At 43.5% G+C, this 11,235-nt stretch overlaps 1 long non-coding RNA gene across 1 annotated transcript; it reads right to left on the reverse strand.

Moving 5' to 3' along the window:
• Positions 1 to 701: 701 nt before the first annotated feature.
• On the reverse strand, positions 702 to 3,702 carry LOC145861753 (uncharacterized). The gene is made up of 2 exons (XR_014381384.1): positions 2,415 to 3,702; positions 702 to 1,582 (listed from the first exon to the last, which is right to left on the reverse strand). It is a non-coding gene; the product is annotated as an uncharacterized LOC145861753 (long non-coding RNA).
• Between the last annotated feature and the right edge of the window lie 7,533 nt (positions 3,703 to 11,235).

Below are 11,235 nucleotides of genomic sequence, written 5' to 3' on the forward strand. Positions count from 1 at the left end.
GAATTTAACATGGTTGTATTAATGTTAGCCAAAGTGCTTGGTGCTATTACTCATGGCCCTATTACTGAGTAAAGAGACTCATTTCTATAGCTTTTTATTTTCTTTCCTAATTAATTTAAAATGTCTCATTGGTTTTGAAACGTGAATGCTACTATACATCCAAATGACAAAGTAAAATACCGGTATTCAAAGGCTAGCTCAAGAAAGGTCATAGCTCTCATTCCAACTAACCCAACCAGCTCCAGAAGCACGATCCTTCCACACTACTGGATAGATCTCCAGCTAGAGAGAGGGGCTCACTGCTGGAAATCCTCCCCAGGGCGTGATGCATTCTTCTCTCATGCATAACACCCCGACTCCCCCCCTAACTCAACCCGTGCCTGGTGCCAGCCAAACCATGACCTCAGGCTACACCACATTAACCCCCTTCTATTGTGGATTTACCGGCGCTAACCGACTGAGCCGAAATAAGATGGTTCCCCATGACTCTAGACCACTGTAAATCCCCAGCAGGTGAAGAAGTAATCTTGTTATTTATGCCGTGGATCCTTGGCCTCTGGTTCATATAGATGGTTGTCTAGTGAATAGTTTTGACTCATGGGAACCAACTTTTACAATGAAGACTTTTATCCATATACACTTGGATGGATCCCATGGGTTTAGAAGGCTGCCAGTGTAGAGTTAACAGGTTAAACACAGCCTCACTGACAAAACAAATCAAATTTATTTTTATATAGCCCTTCGTACATCAGCTGATATTCTCAAAGTGCTGTACAGAAACCCAGCCTAAAACCCCAAACAGCAAGCAAAGCATGTGAAAGAAGCACGGTGGCTAGGAAAAACTCCCTAGGAAAAACTCCCTAGAAAGGCCAAAAACCTAGGAAGAAACCTAGAGAGGAACCAGGCTATGAGGGGTGGCCAGTCCTCTTCTGGCTGTGCAGGGTGGATATTATAACAGAACATGGTCAAGATGTTCAAATGTTAAAATGTTCATAAATGACCAGCATGGTCAAATAATAATAATCATAGTAGTTGTCGAGGGTGCAACAAGCACGTCCGGTGAACAGGTCAGGGTTCCATAGCCACAGGCAGAACAGTTGAAACTGGAGCAGCAGCACGGCCAGGTGGACTGGGGACAGCAAGGAGTCATCATACCAGGTAGTCCTGAGGCATGGTCCTAGGGCTCAGGTCCTCCGAGAGAAAGACAGAAAGAGAGAAAGAGAGAATTAGAGAGCATATTTAAATACACACAGGACACGGATAAGACAAGAGAAATACTCCAGATGTAACAGACTGACCCTAGCCCCCCGACACATAAACTACTGCAGCATAAATACTGGAGGCTGAGACAGGAGGGATCAGAAGACACTGTGGCCCCATCCGATGATACCCCCGGACAGGGCCAAACAGGCAGGATATAACCCCACCCACTTTGCCAAAGCACAGCCCCCACACCACTAGAGGGATGTCTCCAACCACCAACTTACCGTCCTAAGACAAGGCCGAGTATAGCCCACAACGATCTCCGCCATGGCACAACCCAAGGGGGGGGCGCCAACCCAGACAGGAAGACAAAAAGCTTCTATATCAAATATTAAAGGATCTTAATGTCAATGGAATTTTATAGAAAGGTCCCAAAACTTTTTCTTTCTTTTAGCAATTTCACTTATTTTTGAGAAACTTAATGCAACCAGCAATTGAATTGTGTGATCCTTGTTGTGCAGTACGGGGGCTCTGAAAAAAACATGAACAAATGCTCCAAAAACACCCAAATACATCATTTTAGAAATGCAAATGCTCTTAGTACAGTGATGCAGGTCTTTACATGTTGTACTCATGAAATTATGTCATGCCTAACGATTTGAGCCATTTCCCCTTCTCTGTGTAGCCTGCTGCTACAGGTAGCTGCCAAAATAAAGGAAACACCAACATAGTGTCTTAATTGGGCATTTGGCCGCCACGAGCCACTAGAACAGCTTCAATGTGCCTTGGCATAGATTCTACAAGTGTCTAGAACTTCTTGTGTGGAAGCACCTGCTTTCAATATACTTTGTATCCCTCGTTTACTCAAGTGTTTCCTTTATTTTGGCAGTCCCTTGTAGAGCGGTATCGCTTGAGTCGCACAAAATTGAATATAACATTGCGGATAAAGTTAGGAATGACACAATTTCATGAGTACAACATCTAAAGACCTGCATCACTATACTGAGAGCATTTGCATTTCTAAAAAATATGTATTTGGGTGTTTTTTCAGAGCCCCCATACTGCACAACGAGGATGAGGAAATGAATTGCTGGTTGGTGGTTTGTTTCTCAAACAAGTGAAATCGCAAAAAAGGTGTCTGGACCCTTCTATAACACACCATTTACATTATATATTTTTTAAACATTTAGCTGTAAAAAAGCAAAATTCACCTTTTTAAAGAGCCACTGAACACGCTGATTGGTACGTGTGTTTTTCTGTTCCTCATTAGAAAACCGTGATTTCAGTCCTGGAGGTGTTTCCTGACCGATATTTGCATTTAGTTAATGATGTTTGTCCCCTAGAAGACTTTAGACTCCTGTTTCACTTCCTCAAAATCTCCTGAATGAATCTAAGAAAATTATTTACAGATTTCTTGAGTTGACCTTTAGGCCGGGAATGTTTTATTTTTGCAATCTTACATCCAACTAAGATGTTTTGTGCAGCGATTCTCAAGTAAAAAAATGGGTGACGTGTAAACCAAGTCGGAGCTGCTGGGCATGTCTGTCTCACTGTCTATGCTATTGGATAGAGAGCAATCACTGCAGCTGTTCTCCCCATCTTAGTGGGAAAATGGACATCGTCAAATCAAAACCCAACCTTAAATTTTCCGTTGTGACGCACAAATGTTCCAAACTCCGTTTTAGGCGAGACAAACTTTATGACCAAAAGTATCCTATTTACACTTTGTAGTCCATTTTGACAGAATAAATGTTGCTGACTCATAATTAATGAGTCAAACAGTTTGTTGCTTCTTAAAGGCAGTCACACTTTTACAGAAGTGAGAGGGGGAGGCTAGTGCATTATGGGTAGGCTAATATTGGTGCACATGAGAATTTCGAGAAGCTCCTCAACCCCCTCGAACTCATTCACCAGTGAAACAGTTTAATCCATGACTCTTCTGTCTTTCTCTCTCCCGCTCTCGCTCCATATTTTCTTGTGATTCTTGGTAATAAATTCCTTATTTTGGGGAAAAAACTGTGGGTACAATACTTCCCGTAACTGAGTTGGGTAAAGTGATCCATCAACCCAAGAGGATGCTCATAACTCCTTGATAAACAGCACATTAGCACCCATTTGGAATAATAGGAAAGGTTCAAAACGATCAGTAACCCAGTAATACATGGAAACGGGTAAAGTGTTGTAATATGTCATTTGCGTTAGCTTTTCATTCAGCACTCATGTGAACAGCCACGCCATCGCGGTATGCATGGTATGAGTTTCCGCCTGATCAAGGTGCAAATTAGTCGAATAATGTCTAGCTGACGGGATGGGAAAGCCGGATCGGCTGCCAACGACGACATCTGAACACGATGGCTCGGCTAAGATCCTGTTATGAACCATTTCTCTTTCTACCAGTGATGAAAGATGATACAGATCATGTCTAACCAAGAGAAAATACAGAGATGGTAACAATAATCCATGTGAAATCCTAGAAACGCAACCAAAAACGGCAAACGTATTTGTCGCTCTTGCAAAATGCACGCCCACAGAAAACACTGCACGTGTCTTGCACTTCCAAATCTCTTGGCAGGAAAGTCACATTCCAATCAGGAGAAGTCATGGAGTTCTATGGCCACAGCCCCCACTCATATTTGTCAATGGTGTAATGTGGCCCAGTAACTGACCTTGAGGTCAGTGATTGATGTGTCAGGATGTTACATCCCTTGCCCGTGGGAACAGAAGCAGCCGCGCTTTGTTATGATGGGAAGTGTATTTAGGAACACACGCAGTCACACACACGCACACACTGCTTGTCATACCGGCTGCTCGTAAAACTGCGGTAATGCAACATACAGAGCTATGAGTTAAGTCAAAATATTAACAATGACTGTTATCGGTCCCTTTGTGGAGGTGTGGGAGTTAGTGTATGCTTACCCACATGTGTTTTCATGTCTCTATAGAATGTGCGTGTGTCTGCGTGTTTCTGTGTGTATGGACTTATGTGTGAGTGTGTGGGGAAAACCCTCTTCTCTCACTGTATTTAGATGGACAGATTCTGTTGGCTGGGAGTTCCTTTCCAGCCCCAGAAAGTAGACATGGGGATTTCCTGTAATGTGCAATTTCACTCGTGCACAACTGGAACTGTTCTTGGCAGCTATTGGCTGCCTGCACTCTCTCTTTCTCCAACCCCTCCCTCTCCTGTTTCTCTCTGTGCCCCATCCTCTCCCATGCCAACTTTCCCTGTCGTTTTCTTTCGCTCTTTGTCCATCTTTCCTCTCCTCCCTCTGTTTCTCCTGCCTGCAACCTAGTTTTGTCTGTCCCTCTCGCCTCACATGTCAGTGTTTTGTCCCCTGCTCCCTCTCTCTTCCTTGTCAACTCTTCTTCTGTCTTTCCAGTCTTCCCTCCCTCCCTCTTTCCCCCTTTCTCCCATTCTAACACAGGTCCAGGCCTGTGGTGGTGTTAGCCCTCTAGCTGTGCTGTCAGCTTTAACCTAACCTCTCTCCACTGACGTCATGAGTGACCCCTTTGAACCCTAGCCGTCCCTTGACTGTGGCCACTACCCATAGCTGACAATGAAAGGCAAGTCCAAGGGTGGAACAAGCATGTTTCCCAGGTTGAAGGGCAGAATGGAAAACATTGTTTCTCTCGCCAAATGACCAATGCTGTAACCTGGGATGTTTGATGGTTCACTGGTTTATCCTTCTTTCATCAATCACATGCAGTTTATAAATCAAACACTGACAGTACTACATGTCCATAGAGATGTTATCCAAGTCAGAGACACAAAGTCATTCACATTGCAAACAAATTTGTTTTTGAATTAATCTCCCCATCCAAATGACGTGTATGAGATCACTGTCTACCATTTGTTTCTCCGTCTGTATCAAACAGGAAAGCAAGCTGAGCGCCGGCAGGGTGGTTTTCACATCTTTGTCTATATGACTCTGAAAGAGGAGAACTCTCTCTCTCTCTCACACACACACAACTAGGCTTTAATGGTTGTCAGAGAAAGCAGTCGTTTTAATCATCCTTTTTGAGCACACACCCTATTCACTGATAATCCATAGGAGGATGAGACAACATTTACCAAATAAATGTATTAAGAGTGTGTACAAGTTTGTGTGTGTGTGTGTGTGTATAGCGTGCATGTGCACTGTACTGCATGTGGAGGGTGCCTAAAGAGCCTGATGCACCAGGGAGTGCGACGCCCCCACAGCTCTCTAGGTTGTTCTGGAGGTGAGGGCACAGCTGTGGTGCGTCATCCCCGGCCAGAATCGACATCACAGGCCATTCCTACCGAGTGTCCACCCTTCACCTTTCAGACGAAAACCACTCAGGGATCTAATTGCCCCTGAGGGCTCCGACCACTGTTTATTTGGCAGCCAAGGTTTCCTACAGATGAAGGTCTTAACTGAGGGAGACAGAGAGAGGAGGAAGAGATGGAGGGGGATAGAGGGAGAGATGGGGTAGGAAAGAAAGGAAGAGGGTGAGAGGGAGAAAGAGAGAGAGAGAGAGAGGGAAAGAAAGCGGGAGAGAGAAAGAGGGAGGTAAAGGGAAAAGTGGAGTGGCAGCCCTCCAAAGATATTAGAAGTATGGGTGGCAGGCAGAGCAGGATGGAGGGAACAATCGCTTCCTCATCATTCCTCCCACATGGAGTCATTTACACCATTCAGCTGTTCACGTCCCTGGCTGTGTCCCAGTGGTTTCCTTTCCTCTCCCCCCTCTCTCCTTTCCTCTCCACTCTTTCAGAAACACTGATGGGTGAATGGACTGGATAGGTTTCCACCATAATGATTTAAGGTATCCATGAGCCTTCACAGATCAGTGATCATGATTAGAGCCATGAGTTTTTTCCAACCAAGTACCCTGACCAGGACAAAACACTGAACCCTAGTTAGTCTACAATTCTAAGACTTTTGGTTTTCCCAGGGCTCTTCTCATGGTATTAGGTGAATGAGGTTGAAATTTCCCCTTTAAATGAGCACTTGGAATCTGATCCAACGACATGAGATAAAGGAAAATATTGGAACGCTAGTATGCCGCACTAGTGGGCTGAAATGCCTCTCGTGATCTCTTTCTTCTTTCCACTCCAAAGAAGGTTTTTTTTGTAACGAGGAGACCAAGGTTCAATCCCTTCTGGGCTCTAGTGGTCTTTCATTGACCTTCACACTAAAACAGATGGAAAGATATAAGAAGAGCTACGATTCTTTATGTGAAGTCCACAAGTCCATGTGTGGAGAAGAAATTAAGAGAAATGTGCTGTTATTAAATGTAACGTCAATTGAAATTTCATTTTAAATCGTGCATATTAAGATAGTATCATACTGTGTGAGACCACCTTGGAGAATGGAGGGTTTGTTTTTTGAAATGCCAAACTGTCAATCATAATCAAAACTGGCGACTCCGCATATGATGCTATGGAGAGTTTGTATAAATATGTCTCAGTTACCTCTTATCACTGTCAACATATCACTCTCTTGCCCAAATCATTCTTTAACAAATGATTCACATCCCTTCCTCATATGGTCAGTGTCTGGCCATAGCCTGACATTCTGGTCAGTTTCATCTCTCTCTCTGTGTGTGACAGTTTACTGGGCATGAAATGTAATGTGGTCAGTTTTGATCACACAGGACACAACCATAATCAGGCAATCGAGCAGTGAAGTCTAGACTGCGCAGTGAGACATGGGCCAGGGCAAACTGCATGCATCTTCCTTACATATCCACAAGAGGGCAGTGTGAGTCCAGAAAGCTTTAGGCCAGTACAGACACAGTCATTCGTAACATGTATGGCTGTAGGTATGCAGACCCACGAGCCACTGCGGCCTCTCATGACGAGTTCCGTTTTTTGCCTATCCCTGTTCTAGTGTTTAGTGCCACTGACCACGTCAGAGATCTGTATATAATGACGAGATGTTCATATCTCCGGCCTAACAATGGGAGGCGTTGTCCCAAAGGCAGGAAGGCTACAAGCTTAGCTCTGCATATTAAACCCATAGAAACGCATTGGCCCTATTTTGGACAGGTTTTGGACGAAGGTTCGAATCCAAATCACGGCTCTCCTGACTTGCACTCCTCCCACTTTTCCGTTTTTCTCATCCTAGAAAGTCAATACAACCACAATAAACACTCATTTAAAGACACACAAATAACGTTTAGGCTGCGTTTAGACAGGCAGCCCAATTCTGATATTTGTTTCACTAATTGGTATTTTGACTAATTAGATCAGCCCCCTGAAAAATATCTGATGTGATTGGTCAAAATACCAATTAGTGGAAAAAGGTTAGAATTGGACCGCCTGTCTAAATGCAGCCAAATATTGTTAAGGTTGTTGGATGACTGTTCAACTGTATGCATAAGTACTGAATGCCAATGAATATCATGATGGTCAGGGGCATCATGCACCCCAAAAATCTGAGGGGGCACAAAGTATGTGAGGATGGCTGGGGGGTGGGCCGGAGGGGGGCTAGTCTGGCATCTTGAGAATTTTGCATTTATTTTTCAAACTTCTGAAAAAGATTTTTCCTTCTGCATATCTAAGCATACCTTTTGATCTGTCTGTATCCTCCTGATTGGTTGGTATTATTTTTTTTATAACTAAATATGCTTCTCTTTGCTAACATCTGGGTAAATGATTGAAAAGAATGTGAGTCTTATTTAGTCATTTCTTGCTGTTCTTAAGTCTACCAACCTTGCCAGCAGGTATGCCAGCTAAGATCATTAGACAAGCTAGCTACTCTAACTTGATTGATAGCCTGAAATGTCTTCTTGGCAGCTAGTTGTGAGGTTGGGAACCTATCTGGGTTTGCTAAAGCCAACTTCAGAAAATTGCTACAGATGTAGGACCTTCATTTGATCACCCTGTTGCAAGATAACTTGTAGTGTATTTGTGTTTTAAAAAGGTTTCTGATATTTTTTAAATTTCCAATTTGAAATTACAGACTTGACTTTCCCTTACAAAAAAATGTCCATGAATTATAATCCACATAATAATTCACATTTGCTATTATTGCAGGATAATTTTCCTGCTGTAGCAAACTGGCTTACATTTTTTTTATTTTTTTTAGGACAAATCTGGGGGGGTACGTGCCCCTGTGCCCCCTATGGGCATGACGCCTCTGTTGGAGGTGCTTGTACCCAATGGACCCTTTGTGCGTGATGCACGCTGATACAATATGTTGCACAATCAATGTGTTTGAATTCTCGTATTAGCGGGATTTTGGATCTAAAAACGTTAATTCATTCACAAGAGCTAAAAACAACTTCAGTGATAAATGTGCCGATGCCCTATTGGTTCCTGGATTAGAGTAGCCTAGACTAGATTATTGGCAAAAATCGGTTCATGTGATATACACCCAATTAACAGCAGGTGCAAAATAAACCTCATCATGCTCAATCACGCTCTCCTGGTTTAATTTGTCCAAAAGGCTTCAGACTTTGGTGGTGCACACTATTTTAGAGGAGAACAATTATGATTATGGCCAATTTTGTATTATATTAGTTACATTGAAATATTCAGTTGCACCACAAATGCTATAAAGGACAAAAGTATGAGTCATAATACCCATAAAACCTAGTGGTCAAACAGGGAAATGGTTCCAATTGTTTTTCTACCATACATTTTCCCATAGGGGATTTTAGAATCACTTAAAATAAGGGCTGTGTTTTGTGTAGGTTTACCCTGGCATGACGTTTTGATAACCATGTAAATGTCTCTCAGACAAGGTGACTTTTTAGCAATATATTCACCTGTATTTACCCCTAACAAATGAAATGCTAATTAGCTGCTAATATCATAAAGAACTACAAATGCCATGATGATCTGGACGAGACTGCCGAATCGATGCAAAGGTAAGAAACTCTGGATTAACTGTCTAATGTTAGCTAAATGTAGTAATGAATAAATGTGATATTTCTTAAAATGTACCTGTTAGCAAAGGTGCCAACTAGAGATGACGTGCAGGAGCTTGCAGGGATTTGTAGACTAGCATGATGTCTACTTTGTTTAATTTTTTTACCCCATTTTTCAGGATATCCAATTACGATCTTTTCTTATTGCTGCAACTCCCCAACGGGCTCGGGAGACGCTAAGGTCGAGTCATGCATCCTCAGAAACATGACCTGCCAAACCGCGCTTCTTAACACCTGCCCACTTAACCTGGAAGCCAGCTGCACCAGTGTGTCGGAGGAAACACTGTTCAACTGATGACCAGAGTCAGCCTGCAGGCGCCCGGCCCGCAACTAGGAGTCACTAGAGCACGATGAGCCAAGTAAAGCCCCCCCGGCCAAATCCTCCCCTAACTCGGACGCCGCTGGGCGAATTATGGGACTCCCAGTCACGGCCGGTTGTGACACAGCCTGGGATCGAACCCAGGTCTGTAGTGACGCCTCAAGCCTTAGACCGCTGCACCACTCAGGAGGCTTCATGATGTCTATTTTGATGCTAATTAGCATTTTTTAATCTGAGCGTAAATAGAGCTTAATGTATTGATAAGCCACCTTGTCCGAGAAAGATTTACAAGTTTATCAAAATGTGACACCAGGGGTAAACCTACACGAAAGAATCTCCTATGGGAATTTATGTTGGGAAAAAACGATTGGAACCATTTCACTGTTTGACCACTAGGTTTTATGGGTATTATGACACCTTCACTGTGGTGCTCTAAGGTAGGGGTGTCAAACTCATTCCACGGAGGGCCTAGTGTCTGCGGGTTTTGGTTTGTCCTTCGCTGAATGAGTGACGTGATTTTAGAGTTCAGCCAAGCGTCGGCTGAAGTGGTGTAAAGCTCGCTGCCATTAGACTCTGGAGCAGTGGAAACGCATTCTCCGGAATGATTAATCACGCTTCACCATCTGGCAGTCCGACGGACGAATCTGGGTTTGGTGGATGCCAGGAGAACGCTACCTGCCCAAGTGCATAGTGCCAACTGTAAATTTTGGTGGAGGAGGAATAATGGTCTGGGGCTGTTTTTCATGGATCTGGCTAAGCCCCTTAGTTCTAGTGAAGGGAAATCTTAACACGACAGCATACAATGAAATTCTAGATGATTCTGTGCTTCCAATTTTGTGGCAACAGTTTGGGGAAGCATCCCGATTTGGTACAGAGGTCTAAGGCACTGCGTCGCAGTTGCTAGCTGTGCCACTAGAGATCCTGGTTCGAGTCCAGGCTCTGTCGCAGCCGGCAGCGACCGAGAGACCCATGGGGCGGCACACAAATTGGCCCAGCATCGTCCGGGTTAGGGGAGGGTTTGGCCGGCAGGGATGTCCTTGTCCCATCGTGCTCTAGTGACTCCTGTGGGGGACTGGTTGCATGCACAATGACATGGTCGCCATGTGTACAATGTTTCCTCCGACACATTGGTGTGGCTGGCTTCCGGGTTAAGTGGGCATTGTGTCAAGAAGCAAGCTGGCTTGGTTGGGTTGTGTTTGTTTCAGAGGACACATGGCTCTTGACCTTCTCTTCTCCCGAGTCATTTTACATATTTTTTTTTTATTTTTTTACATTTTAGTCATTTAGCAGACGCTCTTATCCAGAGCGACTTACAGTAGTGAATGCATACATTTCATAAAATGTCATACATTTTTTTCTGTATATATGTATGTGTATATATATATATATATAGTGTGTGTGTGTGTGTGTGTGTGTGTGTGTGTGTGTGTGTGTGTGTGTGTGTGTGTGTGTGTGTGTGTGTGTGTGTGTGTGTGTGTGTGTGTGTGTGTATATATATATATATAGTGGGGAGAACAAGTATTTGATAACCTGCAAAATCGGCAGTGTTTCCTACTTACAAAGCATGTAGAGGTCTGTAATTTTTATCATAGGTACACTTCAACTGTGAGAGACGGAATCTAAAACAAAAATTCAGAAAATCACATTGTATGATTTTTAAGTAATTCATTTGCATTTTATTGCATGACATAAGTATTTGATCACCTACCAACCAGTAAGAATTCCGGCTCTCACAGACCTGTTCGTTTTTCTTTAAGAAGCCCTCCTGTTCTCCACTCATTACCTGTATTAACTGCACCTGTTTGAACTCGTTACCTGTA

This window comes from Salmo salar, chromosome 18, assembly GCF_965601325.2.
Source record: "Salmo salar chromosome 18, fSalSal1, whole genome shotgun sequence".
NCBI lineage: Eukaryota > Metazoa > Chordata > Actinopteri > Salmoniformes > Salmonidae > Salmo > Salmo salar.